The sequence below is a fragment of the Lepidochelys kempii genome, chromosome 10 (genome assembly GCF_965140265.1).
Source record: "Lepidochelys kempii isolate rLepKem1 chromosome 10, rLepKem1.hap2, whole genome shotgun sequence".
In the NCBI taxonomy this organism is placed as follows: Eukaryota; Metazoa; Chordata; order Testudines; family Cheloniidae; genus Lepidochelys; species Lepidochelys kempii.
Window position 1 is genome coordinate 20,254,152 of NC_133265.1, and position 14,015 is coordinate 20,268,166.

A 14,015-nucleotide genomic window follows, 5' to 3' on the forward strand; every position below is an offset into this window, starting at 1 on the left:
TCCAGGAAACCTTATGCTGATGTTTTATCACATTTATTTATCTTGGCCAAGATTTTAAAACGAGTCTAATGATTTTGGGGTGCTTCAGTTTTTGGGAAGCACCTTAAAGAGGCTTGGTTTTCAGGCAGTGCTGAGCAGTTGGCCTCTGAAAATTAGGCCCCTTTAGTCTCCAATTAAATAACAAAAACTGAGACACCCAAACTCACTCGCTACATTTGAACACATATGTGTACAGGACACGAAAAAACAAAAAATGAAATTGTAGCATTAGCTACATTTCTGAATTAGGAGAATGCAGCTCTACCAATTAAAAGGAAACAAATTATGAAAGTACCACCATAAACACCAGACCCAGGCAGCTGAACATCTTACACAGAAGACTTGGAATATGAATAAAGCTACAGTTCCCTCTGTTGCTTTATCCCTCTTCAAACACCATCAATCGCCTTATGTTTTCCTTTTTGCTCTACCCAACTGCTCTTAAGGTCTCATATTACAGTGACCATCTAGTGGTTAGGGCACTGACCTGGGACAAGGGTTCCATTCCCTGCTCTGCCATAGCTGCATTGTGAGACCCTGGGCAAGTCACTTGTCCTCTCCATTCCCCATTTGTTAATTTGGGGAAAAATACTTTCCTGTCTCACAGGAAGAAGATTGTGAAGTGCTTTGAGATCTAATGATAGAAAGTGCTGTATAAAAAATAGACTATTATTATTATTATTATTAACATAGAGGAAGACATCTAGGTGTGGTTTTCCTTAGAATATCCCCAATCAACATGGCTCCCGTATTAGCTAACTCACCAATACTATTCCAACTATTCTTGGAAAGTCGAGGAGAATTGGGAAAGTACCAGAGGACTGAAAAAAAGCAAATATGGAATCAATCTTCAAAAAAGGAAAGAAGAGTTACCCTGGAAACTACAGACTGGCAATTTCAGTTCCTAGTAAAACAATGGAGCAAATATGAAAAGAAAAGTAAAATCACTAAATGGCTAGAAGATAATAGAACCATGAGCAAAAGAAGCACCGATTTATAAAGAACAAAAGTTGATAGCTTTTTAAATAAAACTACAAAACTGATAGATGAAGGAATGTTATACAGTATATTTGGAAGTTAATCTTATTATCAGCATTAATCCAAATTGACTTAATTCTGTCTCATGGACTGGAAACAAACTAAAGGGCCTAAATAAGGATAAAATTATAGATGATGATGGTGATGTATTTCATTTAGGAGAGGTTTCTAGCTGGTATCAGTATTAGGTCCCATCTTACTGAATGTTATTAGTGACCAGTGGAGTAAGCAGAACATTAATGAAAAGTATATATACTATTAAACGGAGGCCTTACAAATAACAGAAATAATATGTAGGAATTTTGAGAGGTGAGAAATCTGGACATGAGGCAACAAAATGGGATTCATCTTAGAAAATAGTTATCCATCTGGGTGAAAATAATCGGAAATGCAAATATTCAAAGTGAAGGAGAAACACTTAGACCCATCCTTTCCTCTGCTACACACTGCAAAGGACAGCAAAACAGGTCAAAAAATGTGCATGAGGGAACCATCCCTCTATAACGTGCTTCCCCCGGACACCCCAGAAGTCCCTCTGATGAAGGTCGCTGAGGCTGGAGCTTTGCAGTTCTAATGGGTGGCAGGCTAAAGGAAAGGGAGCAGACTATGAACACGACTTGCTTCCTCTGCAAAGTGAAGATTTTTTCAGTTAGAACATTGTTAGAATCTCTTCCATAGGCAGGGGTGTGATCTAGATGTCCTAATAGGAGCTGGAAAAGACCTATTTCTATGATTTATATGATTCTCTCCATTGTGAAACTTGTGGCCAGATTTTCCAAAAAGCTCTTCTGAAAATCTAGTCACTTATTTTGGTGCCTAAATGAGAGCTGAAATCCAACCCTTCTGGAAATTCTGGCCTTAATGCCTAATGCAAAGCCCTTCCAGCCCTGGCCTGTCTGGAATCAAGGGACCACTCTAAAGTTCTGAACTTCAATCCAATACATGTACCACTTTGTGCTACCACAAGACCAATGGGCAGAATTACATATAATATCCAGTGGAAGTTACAGCAGGAATCAATCTAAAGAAGCCTTGGAAGAAACAGAAACACTGGTGATTTAAACAAGAAAAATGGATTGCATTCCTATTATTAAAAAAAATATGGAAAGTGTGGCAAAGGATCATTACTGTACTTTAAAAACCTTTTAAGCTGGCCAACATGTTCATTGGCACTGGCTGGGTTATTTTTGCCTTGTGAGTCACCCAACAAATTATAATTTTTGCTTTTACTAACCAGAATCCTTTAACAGGCAAACTTACACCAGAACTGCTCAGGGCTCCAAATTTGCTCTTTGTAAAACTTCATTTCATTGCTAGGTCAAAGAATCAGTATTCATCATTTTGCTTTTTGTAGCGTTCCATTACTACAGAGTTATTTTAACTGGCTGGATCAAAAATAGCTTTGATGCAAATTTATTTCCTAAATGCTTTAAACAGGATGCAGGAAATCATCCTGATTCTACAAAGAATTAAAGCCAATAAATGCCAAATGTGCAAATAATACAGAAGGTTTTAAAAACAGTTTCCAAGAGCATGTAAATGGAAGTGAATGTTATGTTCTACTTCAAGAATTGTAATTTTCTTCTTACTTACTATTTACATCTACCTATAAATATCCCAGTGTTTGCTATGACCCAGACCAACTACCCCACTGTGATCTCAGCAATTCTGGAAGTGAGTATTAAAAAAGCAGTGTGCCCAGTAGACATTTAGGGTTAGACCTTTGGCTTCTTGTTCCCTTTGCATTGTGGCAACCTGTTAAGTTTCCCCAATTTTTTAGTGCCCCCTTATAAGCTCATAGATTTTAAGGCCAAAAGGAACTATTGTGAAAATCTGTCTGACCTACTGCATATCACAAACCAAAAAATTTCACCTGTATCGAGCCCGTTGAACTACATCATCTCTTTTAGAAAGACATTCATGCCAAGCTGACTGGAGTAGCTCAGGAGTGTGAGTACTGACCTCACAGCAGACTGTTGAGAAGCAGGGCACATGCCCCAAATTGGTTGTGAGTTCTATATTTAGAATTCACCAACCAAATATAAGGTGTGAACTCCTCAAACACTAGTTAAGAGCCTTAACATGGAACCACAGACAGTCCCCTTGGATACTCCAGTCTATCGTGCCACCCAGCATATTTGCCTTTGTGATAGATGGTCCCTTACACCAAAAAATCACAACAATATTCAGGTTATTCCCAGTCCCAAAGGACCAGTCATTTATGCCAGGTCAGTTGCACCTTAGATCCTACACCAAATACAACACTTGTAGCCACTCCTATAATAAATCAAATAAAGATGTATTAACTAAGAAAAATAAATAAGAAAGTTATTTACAAAATTAAAGCAGGTAAACATATACACACAAATGAGTTACAGTCTTAAGTTCAAAAAGGTAACAGAAGCTGCTGTAATATGCAAGATCTATAGGTCCTCTTCAGCTAACACAGGCTAAACAGCTGGGGATCCCTTGCTTATGCTTAGAAATCTTGCCCTCCCCAAGTCCAAGCAGCTTAGAGATGCAGTTTCTTCCTGAAAGGGATTTTTATTTCCTTCCCCCAGAGTTCAAGCTAATGGGACAAATCCCCATGCACATCTCTTCTTCATGGGTGTGGGGGAGCACTCAAAAAAGACTTTTGTCCTCTGATGTTCCACAATGGTTTGTCTGGTATCTATGGGCCTTCTTTTGTTCGGCAGGAAATAACCCTTGCTGTGGCAAACAAATTTCATACTTGGTAATGCTTCTCTCCTGACTGTGGTGGTTTACAGTTTCAGAGCAAACACTTAAATTTTACCTTATAACTAGGGCTGTCAAGTGATTAAAAAAATTAATCGTGATTAATCGTGCTATTAAACAATAATAGAATACTATTTATTTAAATATTTGTGGATGTTTTCTACATTTTCAAATATATTTATTTCAATGACAACACAGAATACAAAGTGTACAGTGCTCACTTTATATTTATTTTTATTACAAATATTTGTACTGTAAAAAACAAAAGAAATAGTATTTTTCAACTCACCTAATACAAGTACTGTAGTGCAATCTCTTTATCATGAAAGTTGAACTTACAAATGTAGAATTATGTACAAAAAAACCTGCATTCAACAATAAAACAATGTAAAACTTTAGAGCCTACAAGTCCACTCAGTCCTACTTCTTGTTCAGCCAATCGCTAAGACAAACAAATTTGTTTACATTTGCAGAAGATAATGCTGCCTGCTTCTTGTTTACAATGTCACCTGAAAGTGAGAACAGGCATTTGCATGGCACTGTTGTAGCCAGCATCGGAAGATATTTACATGCCAGATGTGCTAAAGATTCATATGTCCCTTGATGCGTCAACCAAAACTCCAGAGGACATGCGTTCATGCTGATGATGGGTTCTGCTTGGTAACTGTCCAAAGCAGTGTGAACTAACACATGTTCATTTTCATCATCTGAGTCAGATGCCACCAGAAGAGAGTTGATTTTCTTTTTTGGTGGTTTGGGTTCTGTAGTTTCCGCATCAGAGACTTGCTCCACGCCTCGTCCCTCTCAGATTTGGGAAGGCACTTCCGATTCTTAAATCTTGGCTTGAGTGTTGTAGCAATCTTAAAAATTTCACATTGGTATCTTCTTTGCATTTGGTCAACGTTGCAGTGAAAGTGTTCTTAAAATGAACATGTGCTGGGTCTTCATCCGAGACTGCTAGAACATGAAATATATGGCAGAATGCAGGTAAAACAGAGTTGGAGACATACAATTCTTCCCCAAAGAATTCAGTCACAAATTTAATTAATGCATTATTTTTTTAAGAAGTGTCATCAGCATGGAAGTATGTCCTCTGGAACAATGGCCAAAGCATGAAGAGGCATATGAATCTTTAGCGCATCTGGTACGTAAATATCTTGCGATGCCAGCTACAACAGTGCCATGTGAACACCTGTTCTCACTTTCAGGTAACACTGTAAGTAAGAAGTGGGCAGCATTATGTCTCGTAAATATAAACAAACTTGTTTGTCTTAGCGATTGGCTGAACAAAAACTAGGACTGAGTGGACTTGTAGGCGCTAAAGTTTTACATTGGTTTGTTTTTGAGTGCAGTTATGTAACAAAAAAACCTACATTTGTAACTTGCACTTTGACGATAAAGAGATTGCACTCCAGTACTCGTATGGGGTGAACTGAAAAATACTATTTCTTTTGTTTATCATTTTTACAGTGCAACTTTTGTAATCAAAAATAATATAAAGTGAGCACTGTACACTTTGTAATCTGTGTTGTAATTGAAATTGATTTATTTGAAAATGTAGAAAAACATCCAAAAACATTTAATCAATTTCAATTGGTATTCTATTGCAAAACAATGCATAACCCGGACCCTGCCCCACAGCCTTTAACACACTGCTCTAGCCATATCTCTAAAGTGGTGATCATGTTGTAAGCATGCTCAAGGGAGAAAGGGGGGGTTCACTTGTAGGGGGGGTCTGTGGGGAGCTAGAGCTAGAGGAAGGAATGGGAGTGAAGGAATCCAGACAAAGGGCAATCGGGAAATTTGAATAGGAGAGCCAGAGATAGGGAAAAAGAAAAGGAGTACTTGTGGCACCTTAGAGACTAACAAATTTATTTGAGCATAAGCTTTCGTGAGCTACAGCTCATTTCATTGGATGCATGCAGTGGAAAATACAGTGGGGAGCTATTACCAGCAGGAGAGCGTGGGGGGGGGGGGAACCTTTTGTAGTGATAATCAAGGTGGGCCATTTCCAGCAGTTGACAAGACTGTGTGAGGAACAGTGGGGGGGAGAGGGGAATAAACATGGGGAAATAGTTTTACTTTGTGTAATGACCCATCCACTCCCAGTCTTTATTCAAGCCTAAGTTAATTGTATCCAGTTTGCAAATTAATTCCAATTCAGCTGTCTCTCGTTGGAGTTTGTTTTTGAAGTTTTGTTGTTGAAGAATTGCCACTTTTAGGTCTGTAATCGAGTGACCAAAGAGATTGAAGTGTTCTCTGACTGGTTTTTGAATGTTATAATTCTTGATGTCTGATTTGTGTCCATTTATTCTTTACGTAGAGACTGTCCAGTTTGGCCAATGTACACGGCAGAGGGGCATTGCTGGCACATATCACATTGATAGATGTGCAGGTGAACGAGTTACAGTTACAGATGTTACAGTGTTTATGGTAATACCCACTGTTTCATGTTCTCTATGTATATAAATCTCCCCACTGTATTTTCCACTGCATGCATCAGTGGAACAGATACAGACTAACATGGCTGCTACTCTGAAACCAGAGATAGGGAAGTGGGATGGGAGAAAACATGAAGATGGGGAATATGAGAGATAGGAGGGGGAGCCATAGTGGTGGAGGGGAATAAGGGACAACTCCAGAGTGGAAATGACAGAGGGGAAGGGCAAGAGACTGAAGGATTTGATAGTGGTGAGTTTATGTAAATAAGGCAATCCATATTCATTGCTATGCAATTTAGGGCACTACATTATTTTCCCAGAATCTCCAACTTTCTGAACATAACTTCTTAACAAGTGTGACTGTGAGAACTGCTTTAACAGAGCAGCAGGAAATTCCTTCATGTAAGAGAATCCTTAGGTGTAAAGGCAACAAAGCAGACAGTATGCTACCCACTCCAGCCCTTCCCCATGCCAGAGTAGTGGGCACTCTAAAGCCATGCCAGCAGCAGGAGGGAATAGAAAGGGCATGGTCAGAGCACAATGTGTCCTGCAGATCCTGAGACAGTAGAACAACCACTAGCAGCTCACAGGGAAACATGATCCAGTGGTGAGATCACAGGACTGGGAGTCAAAATTTCTGTAGCCTGTTCCTCACTCTGTTTCTACAAACTTGGGCAAGTCAACAACTTATCTGTGTTTGAGTTTCCCCACTTTTAATATGGAGGAGTCTATTAATGACCTTACCTGACAGAATGTTGTGAGGTTTATAAAACACCCTGAGCTCCTTGAATGCAAAATGCTATAAAAAAACATGCTAAGTCTCTGAGCAAAGATCTTAATAGGACCCATTGGTGAGCTAGACGTACACTGTTCTGATTTAATTCCCTTAGAATTATGAACAAGCCTCATCCATAAGGCTCTGGCTAGGCAGACTGCAACACAAAAAAACACTCTATCTTCATAACACGAAGGAGAAACATTCCTTTCTATTCAAAGCAAATGTGAGTTGATACTGCAATTGTGCGTGTGTGTTAGTCAACTACTTTTTAGCATATATTATGAGAGAAATCAAAGCTCAGCCTTTGGTAATGAGCCAAGATCCATACAGCAGTAGTGAAGACAACACCAAGATGAGTCATAGCAAATGACAGCACGAGAATATTTTGCCTTATCTGCAATCATCAGAATAATTGTCAGTGGAGAAGAAAGAAGTGAAATATTAATACTGTATGAACAAAGAGGCATTAACATTAAAATAATTACTATGTAGAAATAAAACCATCAAGATATTACATATAATGAGGGGCAATGAAGGGTAAAGCCAAAGCAATTTACACATATTTTGCTTCAATCTAAATGCAGACCTGTATAATAAAACTGCATATTAATTTAATGAAGACATTTCATCCCCAGTTTGACAGCCTTAAAAGGAACATGAGCAACCTGCAATGAAAAGCAACAGAAAAGAAAGTGTACTTTTAGTCAATACAAAGTCTTTCAACGTGCAAATAAAACTTTGGAAAAATCCTGAAGTAACGGAATGAGAAATGGAAGAATGTATAATTGAAATAATAGGCATTTTCAGGCACATTTGTAAGAAAAAGTGATAAAATGGGGAATAATTTCAGTACATTACACGGTTATAGCATTGTTCATCAGAGAAGCCCACTGTGTTCTACAAACATGAATTTATTTAGTCTCCCACTGCCGCATAATGAGGGAACTATTATCCACATCTTCACAGGAAACTGAGGCACAGAGAAACTGATGTGTCCAAGGTCACACAGGATCAAGGTCACAAGGTCTGTGCAAAAGCCTAATATTGTGGCACCTGCTCTTATGCCATAAGCACAAAATTGTTGCTATTATTACTATACAATAGCACCTAGAGGCCTGAACTGCAATCAGAGCTCCATTGTGCTAGGAGCTGTACAAACACATAGTAAGAGACAGTCCCTGCCCCAAACAACTTCCAGCATAGACTCGAAAGACAAAGGTTGGAAGGGGAAAAAGAGGCACACCAAAGTGAAGTGACCTGCCTACGACCATGCAGCAGATCACTGGTAGAACCAGTAACAGGTCCAGTGCCATATCTTGTGAGACTATACTGTTTCTCTAAGAGCATCATTCTTCCTCTTCATCCTTCAGATTTCTCTTACTTGTGAATTTGCTGATGATAAAAGAGCCAGACAGATAGCTTTGGAGACAATATCCCACCTTTATCAACAGAACCATGACTGCCACATTATCTGCCACTTTGTTTCACCTCTGACTTGGAGGATCCACCATCTTCAGTTTAGTCTCCACGCTCATTCAATAAACACACTCTCTGAGACTCTCAGAAGAGGATGCCAACTGATGCCAGTTGTAATGGTGGCTCCTCTAATATAAACACTTCTCCACTACATAAGGGATCAAGAACACCAACTTGTTTCACTCAGACTACCTAGTTTTTGTCCTTCAGGTGGCAATGATTTTAGGTTGCTGCTGACCTGGACTGGATTTAAACTGGCCAATATGAGGTGTAAGGGTTCACATCCTATTCCAATCCCATAATAAAAAGATAATGCTCATTAAAATTTCATAAATGTCTGGAGTTTCCATTTCAAATGCAAATCAACACTTTTGCAAGTTCCCTCAATTATTCAGTAAAACACTTAAAACAACCCTTATTACTAAAGTTTCCTAAATGCTTATGGAACATATGGTTTCAAGTACATTGTGAAGACTGATTCATGTACTAAAGCCAGGACTTTCAAGATCAGTTATATTGATGAGCCAGAGCAGAAGCAAGCAAGAGATACAGGTTAATGCAGATGAGAAGAGAACCAGATGGTGCAGCTTAAAAATCAGCAAGCTTGGTGGAAACCAAAATAGCTACATTATGCAGGAAAATTAATTGGTATTGTACAAAATAATACTCTGGATAACAAACACATGTAAAGAGGATCCGGTGATTCATTTAATTGCTTACTAACTTGCCACCTGGAAACATGAACCAAATATAGCCATCTAGCCAGATATTGTACCTTGTTCTGTTCTGTTCTGTGAAAATGCATTCAGTTTTCTCCTGCTATGGTATATTTAGGACTTAACATATAGGGTGGCAAAATGAAATGGCTAATAATTAGCCTATGTTGGCAAGAAAGACATCCAAATACTCACTCCCAATCCAGGCTGCTTCAGAAATTTGTCATTGAGAGGACTAAAGATGATGTCATTTGATGCATCAGTACAGCTTTATTTATGCAATGTATTAATCTAGAATTACCAAAGAAATCTGAATAATGGCTAAACACACTACAAATAGCTGCATTATGTTTTGTTTCTGAGGTCCCTGGGGTGCACAGTGTTAATGTGATCTTAAACGGGGTGGCAAGGTTTTTCCAAGGAATAGCATCAGTACACAAAGGTCCTGAACCAAAGCCCATTGAAGTCAATGACTTCAAAGTCAATGGACTTTGGATCAGACCCAAATTCCCCAGTATCAGCTTAGTGGCCTATCCCACCTTCATGATTATCTCTGGAAAACATTGCAAAGAAATGTATATTTACAAAAATTATTATTACAATCTTAACCATTATCCAATACAGATGTTTACTTTACAGGTAAAGTTATGTTACCTGCTACCAGTTATTATGTTTTTTGTACTATAGTAGCACCTAGAGTCCCAATCAAGCCCAGGGCCCCATTGCACTAGGCACATACAAACACATGCTATCAGACCATTCCTGCCTTGAAGAAATCTATAGTTCATTTAAAGTCATTAGTTTAGGGAAGATTTGCAACTATTTCAGCCTCCGTTCCTGCCCCAGGGCATCTTCTCCCTTCCTGGTTATTGATTGTCACCAAAACCTTTTCCTTTACACTAAAGACAGAACAGCAGCTGTCTCTGCTGTTAAAGTTTAAATTACCAAAATAGGACACGTTTCTCTAGCTTTTCCTCTGGAACAGGGCTGGCGGCTGTATCCAGCCTTATGCACTGCATGTTTACTGACAGCACTGCAATCATCACAGTGTGGCCACATGTACTTTATGATCAACAATAGGGAGAGAGCTCAAAGTCTTCTGTACCAGAAAGATAGCCTCTTCACACAAACTACTGGAGAATCTCTATCAATTGTAGCGCTATGATAAGCCATTCAGGGTGGTATCAGGGCTCAATAGGCCATCTATAGTGTTATATCAGGGTTATAGGCTAGCTACTTAGAAATGCATCAGAGCTCTACAGGTCATCCATTTGATTACACATACATGACTAGTTTTGCCATTCTACCCAGTAGAGCGCAGCAATGGAAACACATCATAGCCTGTAAAGCTGCTAGTAAAATACTCAGGGAGTTGGTAGTGGAGCAAAGTGCTAACATGTTGCACTGCTGTTATATGCACTGAAGTTCCCAAAGCCATTTAGCTTCCAAAGCTTTGGTATGCCGAATACCTGGGAGAATATAAGATTATTCAGCCTCCAGCGTGAAAGGAAGGATTTTTCTGGCTGCTAAAACACCTCTTCTTTCTCCCACTTGTGATGACATTCTGGAATCACTGGCCTGGGCTGCAACCGAAGTTGTACGAACAAAGGGTGAAGTTAGGGAGAGCCAAGAGAACACACCCGGAGCCCACACAAACAGAGCAAGGCATCATGTACTCTTTAAAAATGCTCTCTCAAGTCCCTGATCCTGCTGCAGAAGCTACTTACAGTTTGAAAAGGCTTGACTGGTGGTCAAGAATGACCCTTTCATCTATGTATTACATCCAGCATCTCATAGTTCAAGTGATCAGAAATCCTACAATCTTTAGACCTGCACAGAGAAATGCAGACATTCCTGGGATGAGCACAAGGAATTATCACATATTTAAGCTTACTTTTGACTATCAGTAAGAAACAAATTAAGTTTGATAAATGGTCTCCTAGTGGTATTTAGAATAATTTGAAATAGTGCTGTTATAGCTCTCAGATGCCGAGTAAATATCACTATGTTGCAGTTGAAGGGAATAAAAAATACTTTTCCCTAGTGTGTGTCAAAATAATAGCTGCAGTTACATAGTGTTAGTGTAAACTACTTCTTATGTAATCAATGTGGAAATTAGGGAATCTGGGATATATTAACAATGTAATTAACAACTGAGAAAAGCATATGCACTTTGAATAGACAAATTCAATAAGTATTTACTGTATGCTAAACACAGCAAGTTTAGAACACAGTGTTTTGATATTTTGTTGAACTAAATGCTAATTCTTCATTTGGAGAAAGAAGTGTGCAAATATGACTAGTTCTTCTGACCTATTCAGCTTCTTTCTCTCATTCAATATTTGATCTGCCTCTCTATCTTGTTTGGCATCAACATTCAATATCAGCTAATAAGGGGTCACTTTGCTTATTTAACACAAAATAAATAGTCCTACTTGTTTTTTAGTAATAGCACAGCAGAGCCCACTTATGCTCTGCACAGCTGGGGGGGTCCATTATAATTTATTTTTATATATTTATTTCAATTTTTTTAAGTGCTCTGCTCAACCAACATTTAATAAGCACATGTACATAACTTTAAAGAATTAAACCAAAAGCAGAGTTTCATTATAAGTGTGATCAAGAGGCTTCACTGACAAAAAACATTAGAAACTAGTCCACACTTGCCGTATTACCTCCTCCCAAGCCATAAATGATTGGCTGGTCAGATACAGTTAGAAGCAAACACGTTCAAATGGAATTGTCTGTTTGTTGAATAGGGTGGGACAGCACAGTTATAACACTATATTGTGTAATTCATACTCCAAACATAAAACTGGCACAGTTAGACTTGCAGTCTGCACAAGCCCTTAGATTTCCACTTTAAAATGGTGCTTAGCTTACAAGCCACAACATGACCCAATTTTAAAATTAGATCAGTAGAGATTATAAAGATAACCCATGTGTGCAATTGCTTGCATGCTTTTCCAAAAACCAGTGCCCTCTTTGCTCCATATTTAACAATTTCTCATATAAAGAGATTATTTTTGAGTTGCTTATAGTATAGTTTCTCTTCCTTATCTTCAATCCTTGCCCTTTTATTTTTGCATTATTTACCATTGCAAAAGGCCTGTTGGCAGCAATCCATTTCCTTCTGTTCCTGGATTCTATATGTAGTATCCTCAGTGAGATCTCTCCTGAAATACCAAGGACAGATTCAAAGTGTAAAATATTAACTCATTTTGACTTCTCTTGTCTTGGAATATCTTTTCTATATGGTTGTGACCAGAATTGTGCACAATGGGTCACATTCCATCCAGGCTGACATAAGAAGATGTATCTCCATGTCTAGTGTTCAAAATGAGATTCTTTACTGCCTTGTATCTGGTATACATTAGGTATACAGACCATTGCAATATCCTAGGCGACAAAGACTAGTATAAAAATTTAATCTGAAGTGGACCCTACTTTTGCCTTTCTAAGATTCAACCAGTTCTACGTGGAGAGATATAGGCCTCGAGTCAGCAAAATTGATTGCCGGGGATGAGGGATGAGTTTTTAGCATGTGCTTAAATGCTTTGCTGAGTCAGGGCCTTAATAGTTAAATAATTTCTCCAGTTTGATATTTATGGACAATATCCTGCTATTGTCCCCTATGTAAAGATCAATGTCAAGATATGTCCATAAAAGTAAGATACATCTAAAGATCTTGTTTGACTTTTTACTGTCTCCCAAAAAATCTGTCAAATTCTTTCCTTTGTCTTGTTTATTCCCCTGAGAAAATTCGGAGATGTAATTAATCCTGGCTCAATATTTTGTCAATTTTTAACAGTTCCAATTTCCTAAGTATATAATTATGCTGCCCCTCAGTATTATACTCTTTCTACATGGAAAAGATATTCCTAGTCTGAGAACTTTCAGCATTTCCTCATTAACTGTGGAAAAAAGGCTTCATTCCATCTTGTATTGACATCCTTAACAATGAGCTAATCTCTTACTGTTTCCTCAGTCTTGTCCATTGATCAAGGCCCTGTGTATTTGGTAGCAAGTTAGACACCTAAATTTGGTGGAAGGCCCCTTGTTCTTGTGGAACTCTAAAGTGACACATTGGACATTTTAAATTAAATCAAATATGTACGTGAATACAATCAGACCAACAACCATGCTTTATTTTATTATTAAATTCAGTTCATTTTACACTACTCCTAAATGTTCAGTGTTCCTCTGATTTTTGTAGTGATAATACCTAACCAACATTGTAGAAGTTATCTGCTGAGTGAAGCTGGAGGTTTTGGTAACTGTGTAGGGGATAGCTGGGGCTTGAGCATCCAAGAAGTCTTGGGAGGTGGTTTCGGACAACGTGATAACATTAGTTGGACATTTCTGCTAAAACGATCATTTGGAAAACAGTTAGCAATGTTGACGTAAAAGCAGAGTTGAGGCAATATAAGTTACAAGTATAGTAAATTTACATTCTGATAAAATGTAAGAAAATAATTACACTGCTAACAATATTTTTCATCATTAATAAAAAAGTTAATAATTAAAATGTAACCATTAGTCTTCAGAGCTAGCACCCAACTGAAGTGAATGGAGCAGTCATACCTGTCAGAGCTATTGTTTTGTGCTATCTGCAGACTCAGGCAGATTTCACTGAATCATCCTCTGTTGAGTCACATTTAGGAGGTTTTATTTACGATGACAAGGGCTAGGGTTATAATTTTTTAAATGAAAGTTTTAACATCTGGAGCACTCCTCTGCAGCATAAGGTGAATTCTGAGACAAAATCCAGCACTGATAAGTAGATGAGGC

The 14,015-nt window shown here is 38.3% G+C and overlaps 1 protein-coding gene across 2 annotated transcripts in view; it reads right to left on the reverse strand.

Annotated features, from left to right (window-relative positions):
* The window catches only part of BMERB1 (bMERB domain containing 1), a 127,421-nt gene that overhangs the window by 63,772 nt on the left and 49,634 nt on the right, over positions 1-14,015 (reverse strand). The gene's annotated exons all lie outside the window — the stretch shown is intronic.